The sequence below is a fragment of the Canis aureus genome, chromosome 12 (genome assembly GCF_053574225.1).
Source record: "Canis aureus isolate CA01 chromosome 12, VMU_Caureus_v.1.0, whole genome shotgun sequence".
NCBI lineage: Eukaryota > Metazoa > Chordata > Mammalia > Carnivora > Canidae > Canis > Canis aureus.
The window spans coordinates 54980383-55007946 of NC_135622.1; positions in this window are offsets into that span (position 1 = coordinate 54980383).

A 27564-nucleotide genomic window follows, 5' to 3' on the forward strand; every position below is an offset into this window, starting at 1 on the left:
TTGCATAGTTTATATTGTCAGGAAATCAAGCTCACTTTATGTTTTTTTACTGTGGTGTCCAATCAGTTCTTTTTTCTTTTTAAAAAAGATTTTATTAATTTATTCATGAAAGACACAGAGAGAGAGAGGCAGAGACACAGGCAGAGGGAGAAGCAGGTTCCATGCAGGGAGCCTGATGTGGGACTTGATCCCAGGACCCCAGGATCACACTCTGGGCGGAAGGCAGGCCAGGGATCCCCGCCCAATCAGTTCTTAAACTTATCTAGGAAACTTTTCATTTTAGTGACAATAGTTTTCAACTCCAGGTGTATATTTGATCGACTATGGATCTTCCATGGCTTTGCCTATATATACTTACAGGACTACATTTATGATGCTAATGTTATTGAAACATATATCTATATTTACATATAGATTTTTCAGAGGGGGGAGAGAGAGCTCATGCATGGGGAGAAAGGAGGGTAAAGGAAGAAAGATCTTCAAGCAGACTCCATGCCCAGTGAGGAGCCCAAGATCGGGGATTGATCTCATGACCCTGAGATCATGACCTGAGCTGAAATCAAGAGTCAGACGCTTATCCAACTGAGCCACCCAGGCACCCCTTATTGAATATATTTGTGATAGTTATTTTTAAATCCTTATCTGTTAATTCTGTCATCACTTTTAATTTTAAGCCTCCTTCCTTTGTCTGATTTTCCCCCACTCGCTTTTGGGTCCTTCTTGTTTCTCTACATTTTTAACTTTTGAAAGAGACTATAAGGGAAAGGAAGAAAACGGAGTGGGGAAAAATTAGAGAGAAAGATTTAAAAAAGAAGAAGAAGAAGAAGAAGAAGAAGAAGAAGAAGAAGAAGAAGAAGAAGAAGAAGAAAGATAAACCATCAGAGACTCCTAACTCTGAGAAACAAACAAAGGGTTATAGAAGGAGAGGTGGGTGGGGGGATGGGGTAACAGAGTGACAGACACTAAGGAGGTCATATGATGAGATGAGCACTGGGTGTTATACTATATGTTGGAAAATTGAAGTTAAATAAAATATTTTAAAAATAATATAATGGGGATCCCTGGGTGGCTCAGTGGTTGAGCATCTGCCTTCAGCTCAGGGTGTGATCCTGGGGTCCTGGGATCGAGTCCCACATCAGGCTCCCCACAGGAGACCTGCTTCTCCCTCTGCCTGTGTCTCTGCCTCTCTCTTTGTGCCTCTCATGAATAAATAAATAAAATATTAAGGAAAATAATATAATCACACACACACATTGTGAATTTTAATCATTCAGGAGTATATTTTGTTTTATTTGTTTGAGTTCTGCCATAGTTTGTTCTGGTTAGCAGTTAATTATTTGTAGGTAGTTTGATTACTGCTGCTTTGAAGCTTTTATAGGGCTTTGTTGTCAAGCTAGTTTAGCTCTACTGCTGAAGCACTGTCCTCATGAGAAATCCCCTGAATGCCCTGGGTATTTAAGATCTCTTTCCTGTTGTTACTTGAAACTCGAATATTTTTCAGCAGTGTGCAAGGTCTAAAAACTGTTCCAGTTACACTCACCAGTACCTCTTTGCTTGGTCTTGTGGAACTCCAGCTCTGGCATAAACTGGTTAGTATTCCACAGCAGCATCAAGAGACTGGGGTTATATTTCTGGGGTTCTTTTCTATATAGTTCCATCATCTCATGTATTCTTTCCACAAACACAAGTCACTCATTCTCCTCAAAATCCAATCTCATTATTCCTCACTCAGGAAGATGGCTTTGTTCAGCCTGTGATCCTCTTGATGTCATCATTCCAGAATGCACTAAGGCTGGAGGCTGGGTTGGTCACAGGGCTCACATCTTTATTTTGCCCTCTCCTCCACAATCTCTGTACTTCCCTCTAACAAAGTCTTAAAATTCTGTCTCCTATGCTATGTCCAATTTATATTTGTCCATAGTATAAGGGCAAACTTAATCCAAGACAAGGCCAGAATTGAAATTCTGATTCCTCTTTAATGTTCCACATCACAAATGTTCACAAAATAGCTCTAGTTTAGTTACTCTGTGTAAATAATAATCTTTCTTTCTAATCTTGACCATCAGAATTTTAAGTTGTTGGGATGTGTCAGCTTTTTGTACTCGCTGAAATTAAGTTCATTTGTGCTACATAGGGTTCTGTTTTTTTTTTTGTTTTTTTTTTAAGTTTTTATTTAAGTTCCAGTTAGTTAACATACAGTGTAATACTAGTTTCAGGAGCACAATATAGTGATTGAATACTTCCATAAATCATCGGATGCTCATCACAAGTGCACTCCTAATCACTATCACCTGTTTAACCCATCCCTCACCAACCTCCCCTCTAGTAACCATCAATTTGTTCTCTATGATTAAGAGGCTGTTTTGGGATGCCTGGGTGGCTCATTTGGTTAAGCATCCAACTCTTGGATTTGGCTCAGGTCATGATCTCAGGGTCATGAGGTTGAGCCCAACATATGGCCTGTGCTCAGTGGGGAGTCTGCTTGAAAATTCTCTCTCTCCCTCTCCCTCTGCCCCTTCCCCTGCTCACATACTTTTTCTCTCTCTAAAATAAATAAGCAAATCTTTAAAAAAAAAAAAAAAAGTCTGTTTCTAGGTGTTGGTGAGGATGTAGAGAAAGGAAAATCCTCTCGAAGTGTTGGTGGGAATGTAAACTGGTGTTTGCCACTATGGAAAACAGTATGGAGTTTCCTCAAAAAATTAAAAATGGAACTATTTTATGATACAGCAATTATACTACTAGATATTTACCCAAAGAATACAAAAATATTAACTCAGTGTTTATAGCAGCATTATCTACAGTAGCCAAACTATGGAAGTAATCCAAGTATCCATTGATTGATGAATGGACAAAGAACATGTGGAACATTAAATACAATGGAATATTACTCAACCATAAAAATAATGAAATCTTATCATTTGCAAAGACACGAACAGAGCTAGAGAGTGTTATGCTAAGTGAAATAAGTCAGTCAGAATGATGAATATCATAGTTTTTTTTTTTTTTTTAAGGGAGCCAACATTGTGTTCTACTAAAGATTGTTTTCATAATATAAATACAAAAATAAGTATATATGCTTTTTAACTGACTTTACAACATTTATAATAAATCAACCATTTAATCTTTTCCAGACTAAAATTCTAAAAGTGTTACTTGGATTTCATGAGCCATTTGAAAAAACAAATTAAGCCATTATTAGAATTAGTTAATTTTTTTGAAGCATCTAATGACACTAGTATTATTTAACTGTTTATAAAGTCTCTCTTTTGCTAATAGAGACAAAAAATAGCACCTTTTATTTCTACCTAGGACACTCTGGAATCCAAAATGAACAAAACTAGTTTAGAAATGCTTTTGATTTAAATGCAAAGGCATGCTTCATAGAATAAAATATAAATGCATCTTCTGAATTCTGCATGTTAAAAAATTCTACATGTACATCTTTGATAACATCTTGTTAAAGCTTCTACTAATTCTGAAATAGATGCTGATGTTTTTCAACAATGTTGTGTCTGATAGTTTTTGTATTATCAGTAATAACACTCTAACTCCACCATGGAAAGTAAATTTAACTTGTATTTTGTGCAAATTATAGATTCATTATCTGCCTTCTTGAAGAATGAAAATTCAATTATTTTTAATTAAATATTTACTTTTTTGACCACTGCTGCTAAAAGCTATATTGCTCTTATTTAAAACTTTTATTGCAAAACGCATAAGCAACTGATAAATAAATAAGAAGCATTGCCAAATAAGATAAGCCAATCAATATATACTTTCACTGCATATTACATGAGCTTCTATAGGTCTCTGGATATACTTCTCAGCCCTTGCTTTCTATACTTGCTTTCTATATTCTTAATCTTGAATTTTCCACATTTCCCATTGACTACATTGACATGAAAGCTTAGTTTTGCTGGAAGATTAGCATCAACTATGGCAAAACTTGCTGGTACATGTAATGTCTGGCAGACCATAGTATTGAGCACTTCCTCTATTACTGCCCAAGACTAGAAAGAAATCTCTGTCCATAATTGTCAGTGTCTGAGTATTCTGCATTTTTTATTACATAAAGAGAAGGGGCTAAGTTAGATTCCATGTGAAAGTTTCATGAAAACGGAGCTGAGTTCCTATTGGTCATTTTTCAGATTAAACTATGTTCCAAAGAGTAAGCCCTTTTACTGAACGTGAATCTGATGAATTAACAGATGGCAAGGAAGTTCTCCAAATCCACCTTAGCTTACTTTAATGCAACTTTTCATTATTATTTTGTTAAAATTAAAAATCTAGAATAAATTTAACAAAGATGGAATGCCAGTACAATAGGACTACCAGAACTTTCCTCAGCTAAGGAGCCACATAGACACCCTGTCTTAGAAAAACTCTCCCATCCCCACTGAGCAGCCTACTCAATTGAGTTATTTTCCTGATTTCTGTTATTTAATTTTTCTATTATGTTTAGACAACTCTAAATTCTTAATAGTTACTGAATCAGGGGAAAACACAACAAAACTTATATAACCTCAAAATGCATGAGAACTACATGAAATTTCAGAAAATCATTTAATTAGTAGCATCAATGTACACTCCAATTTGCATTTCAAATGAATCCCAAAAAAGCACATATGTAAATTAAATAACTCAATAAAGTTGTTTTGACGTACATAGAATTGTTTTAGGCAAAATAGAAAATGATAACAAAATTAACAGTCCTTAATAACTGGGGTTGTATGTGTGAAATGGTATTTGACTAATATGCTCTATGCAGAATAAGTACCCCGTATTTGAAAGATTCAGTATGCACAAAGGACATTAGAGGGATGTTTATAGAAAGGGCGTGGTCTGGGATTTGAGAGGGAAAGCCCTTTAAGAATACATTCTATGTGCTAGAGGAAATGCACAATGTTAAGATGGGACTGTGCCTGAAATGTGCTAGAGGTGTTGATAAAATAGTTCAGCTGAGGCACAGATTTTTCTATAAAAGAGCAGAAGGTGAAAAGTAACTACAGTTAGATTGTTAATGCCCTTGAAAAGCAAGTTTACAAGTCTAGACTTCAACTTGTTGAAAACCATGAAAATAATATGAAAGAAAGAATAGAAGTTCTAAAAGTAGTTTCAGAATAAATTTGAGGAAAGTGTTATTAAATTTGAGCTGGATGAAGGATTCTTTCAAATGCAAGTGTCAGAAAACCAGGCTCAGACTGGCTTATAGAGTAAGTGAATTTATCAGGTTATTGCAAATGGAAAATCTAGAAGCAGAGCTATCTTCAGGCATGTCCGGTAAAGGGATTTACTCCAATTCTCTAGCATTCTGCACCTGTTTACGTTGGCTTGACCTTTTAATTGTGTAGCTCCATTCATGGTTACAATACTGCTGCCGTTAGTAATTAGAGTATCAGGTCTCTTGTCTTTATCCAAATATTGAACTTTTCATTAATCAATCTAACCTGAAACATATCTATAGGCTTGAAAATCCCATATGTTGATTGTCATAGCAATGGGTTATCATCTATCCTTGAAACAACATTTTGGCAAATTCAAAGTCCCTTTGCTTTTTTTTTTTTTTTTTAATTGGTCCCTTCCAAAGTTCAAAGTCTCTGCTTTTTTTAAGAATTGTATTTATTTATTTGAGAGAGAGAGCATGAGTCAAGAGAGTAGCAGATGGAAGTGGAAAGGGACAAATGGACTCTCTGTGGAGCATGGAGCCAAATGTGGGGCTCAATCCCAAGATCAAGTCCTGAGCTGAAGTTAGATGCTCAACTAACAGAGATTAAAGGCACCCCATCACAGTCCCTTTCCAAATCACAGAGCTATACCCTAAAGTAAACACAAATACCATTCTAAGGAATGGCCCACAAATAGTGAATACCCAGCTCTTCTATAAATAGTGTGAACAGCATGAATTCTGATTTTTTTTCTAAGTAGTCTTATTGTGCTAGTGATCACAGTTAGCAGTTATATATTTACAATAAACTGTGAAAATTCATAAGAATAAATATGCCAATCTATCAGTTTTGAAACTATCTGATTTAATGATACAGATGAGTAAAAATAAACAAAATTAATCATTTCAGAGATTTTATGGGTATGAAAAAATTAGCGATTTTCTGATCCATGACACAAATTGTAATTAAATTCCATTTAAATAAAACAAGCCAAAGAAATCTTTGGCATATTCGCTAAAACACTAAAGTATGACTTTCACTATATGACTTGAGGGTACACTAGCAGGGCCTTGCTCCTTAGTATTAGAAGACTTTGTCTTAAAAAACTTCTTTCTTCATCTGCTTCATGTTTAAATATAAACCCAATTAAAACAGGGAATGAGAAGAAAATGTGTGAATTCTTAAACAGTATATGACAGGCATGCTTATGTGTGATCACATCTAATTCACCTAACAATCTTACAAGTTATTGCAAGAGACATGACTTGCACAGAGACGGGGGCTAGATAATTTGCCATGTTTCTCACAAATTTGTAAGTGGTAGAGCCAGGGTGGGTCTTAAGCTAAGTAGGATACCTGAGAAGGCAGTTCCTACCCTACTTTGGTGCTTTGATTTATTAACTTCTAGATTTTGAATGGATACATTCAAAGTCAGCCTAGTTAACTTCTTAGTGAAGGATGTCTAGGTGATTGCCTTTTGGGTCTACTCCTTGGTACACGTCTTCCAGTAAGTGAGCTGACATTTCCTGCTTGCATTCTCTTCACAGCAGCATGACCACATTTCTGCTATTGATGAAGGCATCAACTTAGACCCGCTTTTCCCATGGACAGACCTGCTCTTGTGTGTAATTAACAAAACAGCATTAGAATTCTTATATCTACGTGTCAGTATTCCCCTATCTTTTTCCCAGAAATCTTTTCATGGATCCCGGAATTCAACTGACTTCTTTATTCCACAATCAGATTAAAGATTAAAAGGCCGACATTTTCTAGGAGTAATAAGAGTCTGGTTTATATTCACAACAAAGATTAAATGATGGATGCATATTTTCCTGAACGCATACTTAAACAGGCTATATAAACCAGGGATTGATAGTAAATTGGGAAGAAAAAGTAAAGGATAAAATTTGCTGCAGAGGAAGGAAATTCTCAGAGGAGAAAGAGAGAATAGTAAGATCTCTCTTGCCTCCAATTACCTCTTATGCTGGAGATGTAAGTGGGAAAAAATGCTAGGGTTATCTGTCTCTTAAATTTAACTGTCAAAGTCAGACTATAGGAGTTCTTTTCTTAATTTAGGATTTGTCTTCCTTTCTGCTATGCATATATTTTCTAGACCTACACAATCTGCCTTTTATACCTCCTTAAAAAAAAACAAACGTTCGTAGAGTGTTATTTCATAATAATTTCTGTACTGAAATTATTGGCTGTGGCCTTTTTCAGGAAATGACGAGAGGTTTAACAAATTAATTTTTTTTTTCACTTAAATGCCTCTTCTGAGGAATGTAGCGCTGTGTGTGTGTCCTACCTCTTCCACTTTGCATTTCGCTATAGTGAAGGTAAAGCCTATGGCTGTTTTGCATCCAGTTGCTAAGAGGAAGCAGGAAGAATTTCTCTGGCTAACAAGGTCACCTAATCATCTCCAGCAATCAAAGGATTTGTAAATGTCAGTGCACTTGTTCGCATACTTCCAGCTGCTAAGACAACTGTGATTACTTTGCTTGAGTGCTAAGTTTTTCTTCTTTCTGACCTCTAAACTCTAAGTGTTTGAAGACCATTGGAGAACTGAAAGCTGGAATTTCCCCTAAGGAAGTTGCTCAATCAAACCCATTCAATGTGTTTATATCCACGCTAGTTGAACCACTCGCTGTGTTACCTTTAAAACGCATCTTCTCTAAAAGTGCTTTCTTCTCTCTTTAAAGTTGGTGGAGTTCCTGGCAGTCTGAGTAGAAAATTGCAGCCTCTACTTTCTAATGAAACAGAAAGCCCAGTTTAATTTTCTTCAGCAGATATGTATTTAATTCAACACTCTCTGTGTATCACATTGCCTAAGACAATGTGCTCATGCAGGTATACTGAAGTATCTTTTTGACATTAATCAGGTTTCTATTATTTTGAGGACCTTTTGAGCCTTCTGGAAAGAAACAGGACTGACCAGTTCAGCCTGACAATCAGGTAGTTTGTACATAATAGTCATAATCTTCCAAACCAGGGTATTCTATGTGCAAATACATCATATTAAGAAGAAAGAGAATTAGAGACATAACTTTGTTTGGTTTGGTGAAAAGGGATAATTTGAGTACCTCATTATGTGGCGTCATTAAAATTGACCTTTATCTTTGCTTCTAGAGAACTTAAAATAGAGTCAGTCAGTGAACTGGAAAAAAAAAATCTCTTAATTAGAACAATATGCCTACGGTCACACTGATATGATAATCATAGTATAATAATCATGTAAAGTATCAACCAATTGACAGTATATTTGATATGGAAAGAAGGTAGTGTAAATAATTGCTTTTTGGCAAATAAGCATAGAACAAGATCTCTCAGATCAAACTAAGACTTTTATCTACCCTAAAATAGGTGAGATTAAAAGACATGAGAAAAAAAGTCCCATCGATGCTAACCATCATCCTCACAGCAAATCACCCTCATCATACCTTCATATTTGAAGGTGACTACTTTGAAACAGACACATTCATACAGCAAGTGGCAAAAAAGCAACTAGAAAGTCACAGGTTGAATGGCAGCATTAGCAAAGAAGATGGAGGATGCCACGTTGCAGGAGAGAAGACTCAGGATTATTTCCAAGCCATTTAAAAAAAGTTTTTTTAAATCCCAATTATCCGGGGGAGGAGCAAGACGGCGGAAGAGTAGGGTCTCCAAATCACCTGTCTCCACCAAACTACCTAGAAAACCTTCAAATTATCCTGAAAATCTATGAATTCGGCCTGAGATTTAAAGAGAAACCAGCTGGAATGCAACAGTGAGAAGAGTTCGCGCTTCTATCAAGGTAGGAAGACGGGGAAAAAGAAATAAAGGAACAAAGGCCTCCGAGGGGGAGGGGCCCCGCGAGGAGCCGGGCTGAGGCCGGGGCGAGTGTCCCCAGGACAGGAGAGCCCCGTCCCGGAGGAGCAGGAGCTGCACCGACCTTCCCGGGCGGAAAGGGGCTCGTGGGGAGTGGGAGCAGGACCCAGGAGGGCGGGGATGCCCTCGGGTTCCCTGAGACAGTAACAGAGCAACTGCGCGCCCAGGAGAGTGCGCCGAGCTCCCTAAGGGCTGCAGCGCGCACGGCGGGACCCGGAGCAGCTCGGGGGGCTCGGGCGGAGGAAGAGGCTCCGTGCGGAGGGGCCTGCGCGGCCCCAGGAGCAGCTCGGGGGGCTCGGGCGGAGGAAGAGGCTCCGTGCGGAGGGGCCTGCGCGGTTCCAGGAGCAGCTCGGAGGGGCTCGGGCGGCGGCTCCGCGGAGGGGGCTGCGGGGCGGGAGCGCGAATCCACCAGCGCAGGCCCCGGAGCACAGGGCGCCGGGACACAGCCCAGGATCCGGCCTCCCCCGGGACAGGCAGAGGCCGGGAGGGCCCAGGACAGCAAGGACGCTCCTGCCCCAGCTGAGCAGATCAGCGGCCCCGCCCCGGAGCCTCCAGGCCCTGCAGACGGAGTTCCTGCCGGAGCTGAATCCAGGTTTCCAGAGCTGCCCCGCCACTGGGGCTGTTCCTCCTGCGGCCTCACGGGGTAAACAACCCCCACCGAGCCCTGCACCAGGCAGGGGCACAGCAGCTCCCCCAACTGCTAACACCTGAAAATCAGCACAACAGGCCCCTCCCCCAGAAGACCAGCTAGACGGACAAGTTCCAGGGGAAGCCAAGGGACTTAAAGTACACAGAATCAGAAGATACTCCCCGGTGGTTCTTTTTTTTTTGTTTTTTTTTTGTTTGTTTGTTTTTGTTTTGTTTTGCTTTTTGATTTGTTTCCTTCCCCCACCCCCCTTTTTTCTCCTTTCTTTTTCTTTCTCTTTTTCTTCTTTTTTTTTCGTTTTTTTCTTCCCTTTTTTTTCTCTTTCTCTTTTCTTTCCTTCTTTCTCTCCTCTCTTTTTCTCTTTTTCCCAATACAACTTGCTTTTGGCCACTCTGCACTGAGCAAAATGACTAGAAGGAAAACCTCACCTCAAAAGAAAGAATCAGAAACAGTCCTCTCTCCCACAGAGTTACAAAATCTGGATTACAATTCAATGTCAGAAAGCCAATTCAGAAGCACTATTATACAGCTACTGGTGGCTCTAGAAAAAAGTATAAAGGACTCAAGAGACTTCATGACTGCAGAATTTAGAGCTAATCAGGCAGAAATTAAAAATCAATTGAATGAGATGCAATCCAAACTAGAAGTCCTAACGACGAGGGTGAACGAGGTGGAAGAACGAGTGAGTGACATAGAAGACAAGTTGATAGCAAAGAGGGAAACTGAGGAAAAAAGAGACAAAACAATTAAAAGACCATAAAGATAGATTAAGGGAAATAAACGACAGCCTGAGAAAGAAAAACCTACGTTTAATTGGGGTTCCCGAGGGCGCCGAAAGGGACAGAGGGCCAGAATATGTATTTGAACAAATTCTAGCTGAAAACTTTCCTAATCTGGGAAGGGAAACAGGCATTCAGATCCAGGAAATAGAGAGATCCCCCCCTAAAATCAATAAAAACCGTTCAACACCTCGACATTTAATTGTGAAGCTTGCAAATTCCAAAGATAAGGAGAAGATCCTTAAAGCAGCAAGAGACAAGAAATCCCTGACTTTTATGGGGAGGAGTATTAGGGTAACAGCAGACCTCTCCACAGAGACCTGGCAGGCCAGAAAGGGCTGGCAGGATATATTCAGGGTCCTAAATGAGAAGAACATGCAACCAAGAATACTTTATCCAGCAAGGCTCTCATTCAAAATGGAAGGAGAGATAAAGAGCTTCCAAGACAGGCAGCAACTAAAAGAATATGTGACCTCCAAACCAGCTCTGCAAGAAATTTTAAGGGGGACTCTTAAAATTCCCCTTTAAGAAGAAGTTCAGTGGAACAGTCCACAAAAACAAAGACTGAATAGATATCATGATGACACTAAACTCATATCTCTCAATAGTAACTCTGAATGTGAACGGGCTTAATGACCCCATCAAAAGGCGCAGGGTTTCAGACTGGATAAAAAAGCAGGAGCCATCTATTTGCTGTCTACAAGAGACTCATTTTAGACAGAAGGACACCTACAGCCTGAAAATAAAAGGTTGGAGAACCATTTACCATTCGAATGGTCCTCAAAAGAAAGCAGGGGTAGCCATCCTTATATCAGATAAACTAAAATTTACCCCAAAGACTGTAGTGAGAGATGAAGAGGGACACTATATCATACTTAAAGGATCTATTCAACAAGAAGACTTAACAATCCTCAATATATATGCTCCGAATGTGGGAGCTGCCAAATATATAAATCAATTATTAACCAAAGTGAAGAAATACTTAGATAATAATACACTTATACTTGGTGACTTCAATCTAGCTCTTTCTATACTCGATAGGTCTTCTAAGCACAACATCTCCAAAGAAACGAGAGCTTTAAATGATACACTGGACCAGATGGATTTCACAGATATCTACAGAACTTTACATCCAAACTCAACTGAATACACATTCTTCTCAAGCGCACATGGAACTTTCTCCAGAATAGACCAATATTGGGTCACAAATCGGGTCTGAACCGATACCAAAAGATTGGGATTGTCCCCTGCATATTCTCGGACCATAATGCCTTGAAATTAGAACTAAATCACAACAAGAAGTTTGGAAGGACCTCAAACACGTGGAGGTTAAGGACCATCCTGCTAAAAGATAAAAGGGTCAACCAGGAAATTAAGGAAGAATTAAAAAGATTCATGGAAACTAATGAGAATGAAGATAGAACCGTTCAAAATCTTTGGGATGCAGCAAAAGCAGTCCTAAGGGGGAAATACATCGCAATACAAGCATCCATTCAAAAACTGGAAAGAACTCAAATACAAAAGCTAACCTTACACATAAAGGAGCTAGAGAAAAAAAAGCAAATAGATCCTACACCCAAGAGAAGAAGGGAGTTAATAAAGATTCGAGCAGAACTCAACGAAATCGAGACCAGAAGAACTGTGGAACAGATCAACAGAACCAGGAGTTGGTTCTTTGAAAGAATTAATAAGATAGATAAACCATTAGCCAGCCTTATTAAAAAGAAGAGAGAGAAGACTCAAATTAATAAAATCATGAATGAGAAAGGAGAGATCACTACCAACACCAAGGAAATACAAACGATTTTAAAAACATATTATGAACAGCTATACGCCAATAAATTAGGCAATCTAGAAGAAATGGACGCATCCCTGGAAAGCCACAAACTACCAAAACTGGAACAGGAAGAAATAGAAAACCTGAACAGGCCAATAACCAGGGAGGAAATTGAAGCAGTCATCAAAAACCTCCCAAGACACAAGAGTCCAGGGCCAGATGGCTTCCCAGGGGAATTTTATCAAACGTTTAAAGAAGAAACCATACCTATTCTCCTAAAGCTGTTTGGAAAGATAGAAAGAGATGGAGTACTTCCAAATTCGTTCTATGAAGCCAGCATCACCTTAATTCCAAAGCCAGACAAAGACCCCACCAAAAAGGAGAATTACAGACCAATATCCCTGATGAACATGGATGCAAAAATTCTCAACAAGATACTGGCCAATAGGATCTAACAATACATTAAGAAAATTATTCACCATGACCAAGTAGGATTTATCCCTGGGACACAAGGCTGGTTCAACACCCGTAAAACAATCAATGTGATTCATCATATCAGCAAGAGAAAAACCAAGAACCATATGATCCTCTCATTGGATGCAGAGAAAGCATTTGACAAAATACAGCATCCATTCCTGATCAAAACTCTTCAGAGTGTAGGGATAGAGGGAACATTCCTCGACATCTTAAAAGCCATCTATGAAAAGCCCACAGCAAATATTATTCTCAATGGGGAAGCACTAGGAGCCTTTCCCCTAAGATCAGGAACAAGACAGGGATGTCCACTCTCACCACTGCTGTTCAACATAGTACTGGAAGTCCTAGCCTCAGCAATCAGACAACAAAAAGACATTAAAGGCATTCAAATTGGCAAAGAAGAAGTCAAACTCTCCCTCTTCACCGATGACATGATACTCTACATAGAAAACCCAAAAGTCTCCACCCCAAGATTGCTAGAACTCATACAGCAATTCGGTAGCGTGGCAGGATACAAAATCAATGCCCAGAAGTCAGTGGCACTTCTATACACTAACAATGAGACTGAAGAAAGAGAAATTAAGGAGTCAATCCCATTTACAATTGCACCCAAAAGCATAAGATACCTAGGAATAAACCTAACCAAAGATGTAAAGGATCTATACCCTCAAAACTATAGAACACTTCTGAAAGAAATTGTGGAAGACACAAAGAGATGGAAAAATATTCCATGCTCATGGATTGGCAGAATTAATATTGTGAAAATGTCAATGTTACCCAGGGCAATTTACACGTTTAATGCAGTCCCTATCAAAATACCATGGACTTTCTTCAGAGAGTTAGAACAAATTATTTTAAGATTTGTGTGGAATCAGAAAAGACCCCGAATAGCCAGGGGAATTTTAAAAAAGAAAACCATATCTGGGGGCATCACAATGCCAGATTTCAGGTTGTACTACAAAGCTGTGGTCATCAAGATAGTGTGGTACTGGCACAAAAACAGACACATAGATCAGTGGAACAGAATAGAGAATCCAGAAGTGGACCCTGAACTTTATGGGCAACTAATATTCGATAAAGGAGGAAAGACTATCCATTGGAAGAAAGACAGTCTCTTCAATAAATGGTGCTGGGAAAATTGGACATCCACATGCAGAAGAATGAAACTAGACCACTCTCTTGCACCATACACAAAGATAAACTCAAAATGGATGAAAGATCTAAATGTGAGACAAGATTCCATCAAAATCCTAGAGAAGAACACAGGCAACACCCTTTTTGAACTCGGCCATAGTAACTTCTTGCAAGATACATCCATGAAGGCAAAAGAAACAAAAGCAAAAATGAACTATTGGGACTTCAACAAGATAAGAACCTTTGCACAGCAAAGGATACAGTCAACAAAACTCAAAGACAACCTACAGAATGGGAGAAGATATTTGCAAATGACATATCAGATAAAGGGCTAGTTTCCAAGATCATAAAGAACTTATTAAACTCAACACCAAAGAAACAAACAATCCAATCATGAAATGGGCAAAAGACATGAACAGAAATCTCACAGAGGAAGACATAGACATGGCCAACATGCATATGAGAAAATGCTCTGCATCACTTGCCATCAGGGAAATACAAATCAAAACCACAATGAGATCCCACCTCACACCAGTGAGAATGGGGAAAATTAACTAGGCAGGAAACCACAAATGTTGGAGAGGATGCGGAGAAAAGGGAACCCTCTTACACTGTTGGTGGGAATGTGAACTGGTGCAGCCACTCTGGAAAACTGTGTGGAGGTTCCTCAAACAGTTAAAAATAGACCTGCCCTACGACCCAGCAATTGCACTGTTGGGGATTTACCCCAAAGATACAGATGCAATGAAACGCCGGGACACCTACACCCCGATGTTTATAGCAGCAATGGCCACGATAGCCAAACTGTGGAAGGAGCCTCGGTGTCCAACGAAAGATGAATGGATAAAGAAGATGTGGTTTATGTATACAATGGAATATTACTCAGCTATTAGAAATGACAAATACCCACCATTTGCTTCAACGTGGATGGAACTGGAGGGTATTATGCTGAGTGAAGTAAGCCAGTCGGAGAAGGACAAACATTATATGTTCTCATTCATTTGGGGAATATAAATAATAGTGAAAGGGAATATAAGGGAAGGGAGAAGAAATGTGTGGGAAATATCAGAAAGGGAGACAGAACGTAAAGACTGCTAACTCTGGGAAACGAACTAGGGGTGGTAGAAGGGGAGGAGGGCGGGGGGTGGGAGTGAATGGGTGACGGGCACTGGGTGTTATTCTGTATGTTAGTAAATTGAACACCAATAAAAAATAAATTAAAAAAAAATAAAAAATAAATAAAAAAAAATAAATCCCAATTATCCCAATTAGTTACCATACAGTGCAATTATTAATTCCAAGTATACAATATAGTGATTCAATACTTCCATATAACACCCAGTGCTCATCCCAAGTGCATTTTTAGACATGTTCTATATTTATTTGTATTTGAATTTATACAGCACCTGGTGTGAAGTCATATTGGTTTCAAAGTGTATGTTTATCTTATCAGAATATATTGCCTAAATATCCAGAATAACTATTGGGGTTGAGAGGTGATAAAAGTACTTGTTAGCGTGTAGCAGATATCTACATTGGTTATGGAAAGTAAATGAAGCGTTTCGTGGGTTGGTGACTATTTGAAGATTAAAATGACCTTTAACCCCTGCTATATTATAGGGAGGAGAAGGTTGAGAAAATTGCTTGGATGCCAAAAAAGGAATGTTCTCCAGTAGCCACTTCAGATGTGACAAGGGGAAATAATGGAGAAGGAGAATCCTCACAAAGATATAGGACTCTGTGGTTGCCATGGTGGGTAACAGGCTAGGGCAAGTGTTAGCATTCAAAATGGCAGTTGCTGCTCTATTAGCTTCCTAAATGATTGCAACAGCAGACATCTTCTCCTAACCCTTATGGATAAGAATTTATAGTGAGAAATAAATTTTTGTTATTTAAACATCTAAGTTGTTTATCCAAAATCAAGTATTAGATTGACTAGATTAAGTTCTTGAGGTTGCTGGTTATTTTAGTGAGATGTAGCACAGGCTGACCACTAAGCAAAGATACCCAATCATTTCTGTTTTCCCCATCAACTATGATGAGTCATCCAAGGGAGTCAGTTGCTTGTGATATCCTTGATCTCCCAGAGTCTTTTTTGAAACTTTGAACCTTTTGCTGGTTTCTGTTCTCCTTCACCCGCTGCTGATAATTCTACTCTATCATGACCAGCTACCAGAAATGTCTTCACGTTGAGTCTTTCTTATCAAAAATTCAAAGATTCTACTGTTCCAGAGGCTTTCTCTTAGCATCTCTATGACAAAATTTCTCCATTTGTAAATACGGAAAATAAAAATTAATATTCTACAGAGCAGTTAGAGGGATTACAAAATGGTTAATAAGAATTTAGATGTTTCTGTTGATCTCACCATCATCATCACTTTACTATCAGCATCCTCATTATCTTTGCAATCTATAGCAGACATGGAAAAGCTTAAAGATGATTTCCTGTATCATATTCAGAACTATTGGATCACCTAGGCATTCTTTCCTTAAGCATTTCACTCAGAGATTGTGATTATTCCATCCTAAATTAATCAATTTTGTGTTATTTCTAGGTTTTACCTTATAAAGGAAGCTCATATGTTCCAGGATACTTCCAAACGTATCTATGAATATCCATTCATACCCTTGAGCATCTCTTTGGATTTGACTAAATGAATCAAAGCAGGAGGTTGTAATTGTTATATTCACTATGTCTAAATTCTACTCAAGACCTCTCTCATTCTCACTCCTCTAACACATGCTTGGAGGCTAACCTATTTTCTCCTTTAGGTAGGAAAATGATAGTGCTATCAGGAATTCTTCTCAATTTTATGGTTTAAGAGCCATAGTCTGAGGCCTTCTGAGTTTCATCTCAATCTACCTTGCATGCTCTTCTTTTTGAATTAAAAATAAACACCCCAAATAAAAAAGAGCATATCAAAAGCACTACCATTTCTGCCAAGGGCTTAAAAAATAAACATTGAAATTTAAAACTGAGGAGTAATTTCTTTATCAGACTGGATCATCACTTTTCCTGGGGCAATACATGCACTGGCTTAATGTGTGAGAGACCATGGAAAAGAGAAAAAAAAATGTGAAAAAGTAACACTTAAGTTTAAAATCTTCAGATTATATCTTGCAATACTAATAATTCTTAAAAGGCTGTGTTTTGGGGGTGTTGGCTAGGGAAAATATATAATAGTCTATACCGACTCATTAGATTTAATATTGGTAATTGGGACAACTAAATGCTGACAAAACTGTCTACTGCACTGTTTCTAATGTATGTTTGTGATTTCACTGCCTTATATGCCATCTCCAAGTGCTTATATGAAGCACTTCCACCTACTCATGGACAATCTTTCCTGTTTCATTTCCCTTCCCTGAAGGAGAAAGAAATGGGATTTCTAAAACTTCAGTGGTTCTTGTGTTATTGCTACCTATTTGTTTAATGACGGATTATGTATTTCTTGCCAGAACAAATGATATATCTCACCTATGTTTTTTTTTTGTCTCTTCATACAGATACATGATTATTCCCTTATCTAATTGCTATCTCTACTTTCCATGTCATCAAGTTATGCATTTTAAATATCATAATACTCAATAAATAGTTGCTCATGGAGCTCTTTGATTTTGCATCTTTAAATGAAGAGATGATACCTTGTGTGTTGGCAGCCCAGAAAGTGCCCAAATCCCTACACTGCTATTAAAAATGCTCAAATATATTTGTCATCAGAATTTCCCAAGAAACTCTAGTAATGGCATTTAGAACATATTATATACTAATAGAAAGCTACCACCAAGTAGACTTTTTCCTTTTATGTTATTTTTTTGGCCTAACAATATAATATGAATATTTCAAAAATATATCCCAAACTTTAAACTTTTATGATCATCCTTTTGGTAACTTAAACTCCTTATATTATGGGTTTTCAAATTTCTGGATTCTCTTCAACCAGGCTTCCTAGATTAATGGAAGATTTCCATAGATAGGTCCTGTTGCAACTAATGACAGCTATAAAAATTAATCCCAAAACTGCTTCTGTTGGCACATCTATTAAAAGCCTGCATTTTTGATGATAACTCAACTAAGTTTTTCTCCCATAATTGGAAATGCGATGACAAAATGGCTCAGGCAACATAACTGCAAATGTTTCCCCTCTAATAGCTCTGTATCTTTTTAAGATTATAGGCAGAGGCAAGGGGAAGGTGAGGATTCCAATGTTTCAGTGGTTTTTGTTTCATAAAAATGAATTGTGTGTGCTTCAATGTACATTAAAATAATAGCCCAGCTGTTATTTGCACACATTTCATAAAGGGTGACAGAAAGTGTTAAAAATACGAAATTACCTGAGAGTTAAAAACAATCCTGTGAATTGATGATAACTAGAAAAAAGTTTCTGGCAGCACATCTCTGGTTTGCAGTATCTATTCAGCCAAGATCTGAAGCACAGAACTATTATCGAAAGAAATACAAGTTGATGAAAGGAGATTTTTTTTTCTGATACACCAAGCATTGTTTACAGGAAGGGATGATCTAGTTCTTTCTCTTGAGGTAGATGTCCCAGAAGAGGAGACTTTCCTTATCCACAAACCACCCCCTTTGATTAGCCTGCTAACAAGAGCTCTTACTCAGAAGGTCTAAAATCCCTCCCTTCTTTTGAAACATATTTTGGTGTCTCTCTGTGTGAACCAGAAGACACCTTTACATAGCATATGAACAATTTATTAGAGCTCACCATGAAGTTCTCAGTTTCACAAACACTGAATTAATCCCTCCTAATCTTTGCTTCTTTTCATCATGGTTTCACAACTCCAAATTTGGGCAAGTGAGTCTGAGTGGAGTCTGGGTCATATGCCTCTTCTCTATGGAAGGAGATACTGGAAAAGCAAGAACAAGGCATTTCATTTCCTACTGAGGGAGAGAGGATTTGCTGCCACTGAGTTTTATAGTACAGAAAGTTTTCTCTACATTGGAAGGAGTTCAGATACTCAGCAACCTCCATCCCCCAAGTGACAAGTGTCAGGTAAAGGGGTTAAGAAAATAAGCTGTGAAATTACCCAAACTTGGGTTTCAATTCCAGCTCTTAATTTCGTTCCTCTGGGAAAATGGTGTGCCCTCTCTGACCATCAGTTCTTTAACAAGTTAAATGGGGATCCGCCTTCCCTCTCTGTGAATTTACTGTTAGGTTTAACAGAATGTAAATAAAGTGTATAACAGCGTCTGAAATATAGTAGATAAACATTAGTGACAACTGCATATAATGATACGTGGGTCTCTACCTTTCTTTTAAGATTTGAGGGGAGATATTGGGGATTGTGATTAAAAGGCAACAGAACCTTAATGACTAAAGTGCTGAAAGAAATAGCAATCATTTTGGGAAGTTCCTCCTTATACTAGCTCCTTTCCACATGAATCATACTCAAATGAAACACAAAGGCCATTTGGGCAAGGATGCTGGAAAATGGCTTAAAGTCTTTTTTTTTTTTTTTTTTTTTTTTTACTTTCTCAAAGTAACAGTAGCAGCCTTAGAACTGAGAGTGAAATCAACTCCCCGGCCTTAGGATGGTTTGCATTGTACTTTACACAACATATTAATTGGCTTGTTTCTAAAAGAATTAGAAGGTAGACAAATTACAGCAGGGGTATAGAGGTATATTTTTGAAATCCAGAACAAGCCTGACCTTTCACTGATGATCTGACATTTGCTAATTTTTATATTCATTGGAAAATTATTAGAAATTCTTAAAGTTTAAGTCATCCACTGCGTGATATTTCTGGAATGACTTTTGCTATAAAATGATATTTCCTTAAATTGTCACTGTTTTAAAGAACGGGGTCTGAAGTTTAAATTAGTTATACCTAAACAATAAAATGGGGATGCACGAGTGCCTGTGGCTGCTGTGGCCTCAGTAAGAATTGCCATCTAATTTTAGACAGAAAGACAAGGAATTTATCTACTTGTCGCTACTTCCTGATTACATTAGATGTGAAAATTTTAGTGGACAAAATGCAGTGTTAATGATCTCACTGACATTAGTACACATATATCATTACATTATTTTATCTCCAAAAGCACATAGTCTCAGTTGTAAAAAAAAATTGCATTCTATTGATTTTAATTATTAGTATTTTAATACATAAACTACTATGCCAATTTCTTTTAGACTTGATTCAGAAAAGTTTGCCAGCATCTTCGAACACTTTATAAAATTGTGATTCTAAAATACTTGTCATTCTAGGTTTTACAGCCAATTCATTTTCAGTAGGGAGTTAATAGTATTACTCAATTCATTAACAACTAGATCCAAAAATTTGCTTTGGTCTATTGTTTTCAGTCTTTCTTTGATCACTTTCCATATTTGTTCCACTTTATTCACTTTCCGTTTGTTTTGCATCCCTCCTCTCTACTCTGTACAGTATAAACTTATCCTTATCTATGTAGGTATGTCATACATATGTATATTCCTAAATTTACATACAACAAAGTACTTACATATTTCGAACAGACAAATGATAAAAAACACAGATCATCATCATCACCATCATCACCATCATCATTATTAAATGGGGCTTGCACATTGCTACCTTACATGAAACACATTCTCTTGAACATATTTGCTAATGTTCTTAGTTTGCGTTACATGCAATATATCAGCTTTGTGTGGATTCAGACAAGTTTCTTACCTGTGAATATTTCTAAAAATGCAGTAATTAAGATTTATGCCTCACATGCTTGTGCAAATAAGGTAATTATATCCTATACACACTACTTAGTCCCTTGCTAGCTCCTTGCTTGACAAATAGTATGTGTTCAATAAATAGAATTGGCAATTTCTAAATTCTAAGTTGCATAACTTTGATTATAGTAGATTCTTCATTCTATCTCTGATCTCTATATTAAATCTTAATTATATTATCCACGTAGATTCTAGCCTTAAAAGAACAGTTTCCTGCCACTGATTCTACTCAGGCAGTAGTTATCATATTTTGTATTTCACAAACAGTTAATTAAAAACTAGGAGCTGTTGGGGCACCTGGGTGTCTCAGCTGGTTAAGCGATCGACTCTGGATTTCAACTCCGGTCATGATCTCAGGATTGTGAGATTGAGCTCAGCATCAAGCTCCCTGCTCAGGATGGAGTCTGCTTGAGATTCTCTCTCCCTTTCCCTCAGGCCCTCCTCTCCCTAAAAATAAATGAATTAATCTTTAAAAATAACTAGGAACTGTTATATATTTTCCATATTTAAAAATTTTTCGACTAATGTATTTTCTACTTGCAAATATCCAAACTCCCACCTTCATTTCTGATGTTCAAAAAAGAATCAAGGAATAAATGATTGCCAATTTGGTTTCTGTCTATGAGTGGAAAAGATCAAGTAGGCACATATAAAATTTTTCATGTCTACAAGTTTCCAGGATAAAACTATCACCGGTATAAATACAATGATGAGTTCATTACAAAACAAATAATGGATATTCTATCATGGACTACAGTCTGCTCAAATTGGATTGGAAAGGCTAACAAATTAGTAGTAGATATTATGCTGCTAAGATGTCTGCCATAGTCAAATTTAATCTAGGAAAATGACATTATAACCCACAGTCTTGTGGGGGCTATGGGTAGAAGGACACATATCTAGCATATTTGCTTTTTATTTTTTTAAACAAAATTAAAAGTTCTAATTAGGAAACCACATAATGGACAGTGGGGAAAAAGAGAACAGTTTAAGTGAATTAAATTTTTTTTTCAATGTGAGTATACTGGGCACTGGAAAATAAATCAATATAGCACAGTAAAGTAACTGGAAATTATTGAAAAACACCCTTACAATCCATTGAGAGCTTTTATTAAAAAAAAAAAAAAAAGTCAGCTAATGTTGTTAAGATAATATTAAAAACACCCGTAAAAGATCAAATTCTGGACTTGTCAGCATGAGGAGCTTTGTACATCCACTTCCCAGTGAAACTGGTGAAAATTATTTTAAAAGAAAAAAAAATATTTAAAGCTTCTAGAAATAGTCCTAACATAATACAGCAAATGAAGCAATACCTACTCAAGGAAATCTATAAAAATATTATAAGAAAAGCAGGAGTCTGATATTTGAGCCAAGACCATACCCCTCTTCCTCCTTTCCAGCAAAACTCCTTTTGTCTTTTTATATTTGTTTGCATTTTCCAGAACGTTATACAAATAAAATAATACACAACATGCGCTTTTGTGACTTGATTCTTTAACTCAGTAAATTAATTTTGAGTTACACCCCTGGAAATTTCATTCGTTCACCTGTTTTCATTGTTGCATATTATTCAATTTTAGATATGCCACATTCTGTTTATGCTTTCACAGGGACATTTAGCTTGTTTCTAGCTTTTGGCTACTGTGAATAAAGCTCCTATTAACATTTGTGAGCAAATCTTTATGGGGATGTATTTTTTTTTTTAATTTTTCTTAGGTAAATTCCTGAGAGTTAAATGACTGAACCATAAAGGAGGTGTAGGTTTATGTCCAACCTTAAAAGAAACTTCCCCAAGTTTTCCAAATGGTTTTATTATTTTGCATTAGCACAATTAATGATGAGAGTTCTAGCTACTTTAGATCTATATCAAAACTTTTGTATTTTTTTTCAGTCTTAAAAATTTTAGTCATTCCAGAGGGTGTATATTTCATTATGGTATATTTTTTAAAGATGTTATTTATTTATTCATGAGAGATACAGAGAGACAGAAGCAGAGACATAGGCAGAGGGAGAAGCAGGCTCCACACGGGAGCCCGATCTGGGACTCCATCCTGGGACTCCAGGATCACACCCTGGGCCAAAGACAGACACTCAACCGCTGAGCCACCCAGGCGTCCCTTATTGTGGTATTAATTGGCTTGCCCTGATGACTAATTATGTGGATTTTGATGTGTTTATTTGGCCATTCATATCTTTTTACAAAAAGTCTGTTAATAACAATACCCATTTTATAAATTGGGTTGTCATCTTACCATTGAGTTGTAAGAATTCTTTATCTATTTATGATACAAGTCCTTTTCCATATGTGTTGGAATATTTTCTCCAAGTGTCCAGCTTGCTTTTTCATTTTTTAATGGTGAATTTCAAAGAGCAAATCTTTTTTTTTTTCAAAGAGCAAATCTTTAAAATATTTTTGACGTTCAATTTTTCTTTTTTAATTTCAATTCATGCATCTTTATCCTACAAAGACTTTTCAGTGAAATGATAATTATTTTCACTCACTTTCCTCTAGGAGATTTAGGGCTTTTTGTTTTAAATGTTAACATGATCAAACGGCTAGTCATTGAATATAAAATAATAATAGTTGTTACTATCTCCTAACTGTGTAACAGGTACCAGCTACTGTACTAAAATACTTAGATCTAAAGGGATATAAAAAAAACTTAATAAAGAAACTTAAATAATCTGCTAATCCTTTCCTAGGAGGTAATATCTAAGTTGAACAATTAGGAAATAATGGAATTTAAGTAAAGAAGAACAGGGGAAGGTTAATCATTAGACAGAGAGAAAACTAGTTGTAAATGCCAAGAGATAAGAGTTCTTGACAGCGTTGGAAAAGTAATTTTAGCTTGATTGAATCTTAACATATAGCGGAGAACCAGCTGAGAGACAACTATGGAATGATTAGGAAGGGCTGGATCATAAAATGTCTTACATTCTATGCCCTGGAGACTTTACTCTGAGTTCAATGAGAAACCATTGACACGTTTCTTTGTTGTTTTGGGGGGATTTTTTTTTCCTCTTTTAAGTTTTTATTTTAATTCTAGTTAGTTAACATACAGTGTTACACCATTAACATGCTTTGAAAAGAACAGGATGTAATACATCTTAATTTTGGGGAAAAACACACTGGTCATGTTCCAAATTCATTAGAGACAGAGTAATAACAGTTCAAGGGTGGTTCTGATAACCGAGAGAGAGAGGTGATAGGAGACTCTAAGTATTGAGGTAATTTTGAGAGATAGTGAGGAGACCAAATTGGCTGAATTCAGTCATTGATTCAATGTGTTCATTAGGCAAAGGGATGAATAAAGTTTGGTGTGCATGTACCTGGCTCAAGCAAATGTGTGAATGTTTCCAATGTCTACTAATATAGAAAAACAAAGAACAAGACAAAAACTTGAGAGGGAAATGTCATTGCTTTATCATGTTTGAGAAGCAATAGCATATCTAAATGGTGTTGATTAAATACTTGATAGCATAGGTAAGGAACATAGGACAACACCAAAACTGTACATGTACATTTAGGAAGTCTTATAATTATCAGTGGTGTTTCATTCGATAAGAGAACATACAATTATATGAGGGAAGATTATTAATATCCCTCTGCTTGAGTGTCAGAGCATCCTGAGCTTGCATATACATATTAATCTGGTGATAAGTATTTGCTTGTCTGTTCACACCTACTTTATTAGACTGTGGTTGAGAGTCTGAGCTATGGCTCCTCATAACTATATCCAAGTCATGAAACATAACAGGCATTTATTATTGTTGCTAACACAAATAAACAAATAGTGAGTGAAGGAATGAATATATTAAGGAATCAATGAATAAATAAGATGTGAAGATTTCAAAATGCCCTTCCTATGTCCTATCTTCAAAAGTCCCAGAGCATTACATTAGTCAGGTCATTAATATCATACCTACTCATTGTTGAGTCCAGCAAAATATACTCATTATATATTTAGAAAAAGTAAATGTCACTATCTAGGTGTTATGCATTACCGTGATTGCTGGAAAGTGGTTTTCTGGACTCCTTGGCAGCTGCTTCTGGGAGACAAGTATGTTTGGCCTTTATTAAATGATGCACCTTTCAGTAAGTGATTACATCAACTAAAATAAATACTACAAGTGACTTTTAAAATTCACTGTATCATTTCTCACTGATTTTATGATCCAAGATAAATATACAACGTGGAGAGGCTTGGGTTAACTATCTTAGAGTGAAATTTATATTCTAAAATACATCTGCAAACATGGAAACTTTATTCATAGTGTTCCGATTACATGCTCAAGAAAAGAACCTATTACACTGAATATATTGAGATGAATAAATATCTATATATCAATAAATGAAAAATAATTGCCTGAAAGATGTAATTCTATATAAGAGCTGGGCATGCCAAACCAGATAATAGCAATCAAAAGTCCATACTCCTCCTTTTAAAATATTATATACAAAAAATAAATAGATGCTAATCTTACCTGATTTTTAACAATCCTTTTCCATGTGCCCTCCCACTCACCACTAATTATGGTAAAATGCCTTTCAGTAAGTAGTTTGTAGTGATTCTGAATTCAGTGCTATTTGAAATAAAGTCTATAAGCTTTACCAGCTCTCAAAAGGTTGATTTCTAGTCTGTAATGAGGTGAATACACAAGTCAGAGTGTTAAGAATTTTTTATACGAATTTTCCTCTTTGGGGGATATTCTCTTTGATGATAAACAATGAAGTAATCAGTTATTTATTTTTATTATGGTTTACAAAAGGATTGGAACACAGCATTTTAAAATCAGAAATAAAATCTGTTTCTTCACTGCAGGCAATGTAAAAAGCAATATATCTAGTCAACAATTTATACATTAAATGCACCCTTGTCTTTTTATGTTAGTGGAACTTGTATTTCTTCTTCTGAAACAAGTTGTACACTCAACAATCTGCTTTCATGATATTTCAATGTTAGTGTAATGTAATCTATTATACTTGATGCATTTTATCCCATTGTATAAATATATTATAATGTACATAAATATATATATGGTGTATATATATATATATATATACACTATTTTTCCTCTACTGAATAAAAATTTAAATTCTTTCTTTTTTTTGCAATAATGCAATAAAAACCCTTCCCCATTTATCTGTATATGTACATGTGTGCTGTACTTAGGACAGATTGGTAAAAGCATAATTACCAGCTCAATATATGTGCATAATTAAAGTTCAACAGTATAATGGCCAGTTTCCTTCCAAAAAGGCTTGTTAAAATGTCTTTCTCTTCTACTTCTGACTATGGCAAATCAGTTTACAGGAGAGAAAACTTTCCACCAGGAAGAATTAGAAACTAAATACAATTTTAAAAATTAGTTTTAAGGCTTTGAAGAGAAATCAAGGCAGCCAATAAATTCGGGAAGTCATTTAGTCTCTAGAGAACACCTGGGATAAACAATTCATTGATGTGATTTCCCACATTCCACACTCTTTTTTTCCCTCTCACAATATTATCTAATTCATCAATGGTAAAAAAAAAAAAAAAAAGTATAATATGTATTTTTTTCCAAGTGATCATGATTTTGAGTCAAAATGAGAGCCCAGCATTCACTCATAGCTCATTAGAGAAGAGAATATGGCACAAATCCAGAGTCTGCCACTGAGTAGCTCTTGAAGAGTTGGTCAATTTCCTTCCACTCTTGAAATCTCATCTTTCTTACTTAAAAAATGTGGATAGTGACATCTAATTCACAGAATTCTTAGGAATAAAAATGAGGTTAAAAGTCTTAAAAGTTCTTAGCCTTAAGAATAGTGGTCACTCAGATATTAATGTACTTCCTCATCAATATTCTAATTTCCTTAGACTTTGTTCAAAATGATTTTAAGTCTTCTTTCTCTCTGCAAGGTAGTGAACTGGATATCATTGCTTTATTATATCAACTGCTTAGGACAGAGATAATAAGTTAAATGCCTGCCAGGGAGCACCTGGGTTGCTCAGTGGTTGAGCATCTGCCTCCGGCTCAGGGTATGATCCCAGGGTCCTAGGATCGAGTCCTGCATCAGGTTCCCTTCCCTGTAGGAAGCCTGCTTCTCCCTCTGCCTGTGTCTGTGCCTCACTCTCTGTGTCTTTTATGAATAAATAAATAAAAATCTTAAATATATACATATTTAAGATATATATATATATATATATATATGCCTGCCAGGCTTAGATGCTTTCTCTACAAGAAGCCTGCTTACTCAATCCTGGTGGGATGCCTGTTTCCTGGGCCAATCATGGATTCACTGCCCCCCCAAACCCCCGCCCGAATTTAGTTAAATGCCACAGGTCTTGGGCAGTTTGAGCCTTGATTCTTAAGTTCAATGTACTGCTTTCATGCTCTGATACCAGGTAGTGAGTTTGCCTGGTACAAAATTTTGCACTTTGTAATCTGAGATTGTGGAGTCAGGGAATATTTATATATCTGGAGGGTTATACATATACATTCCTGTGTGCAGTTGGTAATATATAATGGACGTTTCCTCAGCCCCCACAACCATGAGGACAGTGGGAAGCTTCAGAGGTCTTTGCAAACTCTCCTAACTATTCCCTACCTAGGAAAGCCTGTTGCCTTGTCTTGCAAATCCTCATATTCTGTTAAAACCTTTAACTCAACAGTTGTTTCCTAGGATCCTGAGATAGCTTGTACTTTTTTCCCAGGGAATTGGAAAGCTCACAACCAATGCCATTAGTCCATTCTAGGCAAGTTATTGTCTTTTAATTTCCTTCTAACTAGGAAATACACATGGTGTATTTAGCAACATACACATGGTGGCCCTTCGTGCAGACCTTATTGCAAGGCACTTGGATGGCTCACTCTTTGGTGGAGGCAATGAAGTTGGCTCAAGGAGTAAAATCATTTGACCTATTTTTAGTTTGTGCACTTCCAATGCCAGTCACCTTCTTTAATATATCCCTTGCTATGTCATTTCTCCCACCCCCAATTCTGCAAGGGCAATTG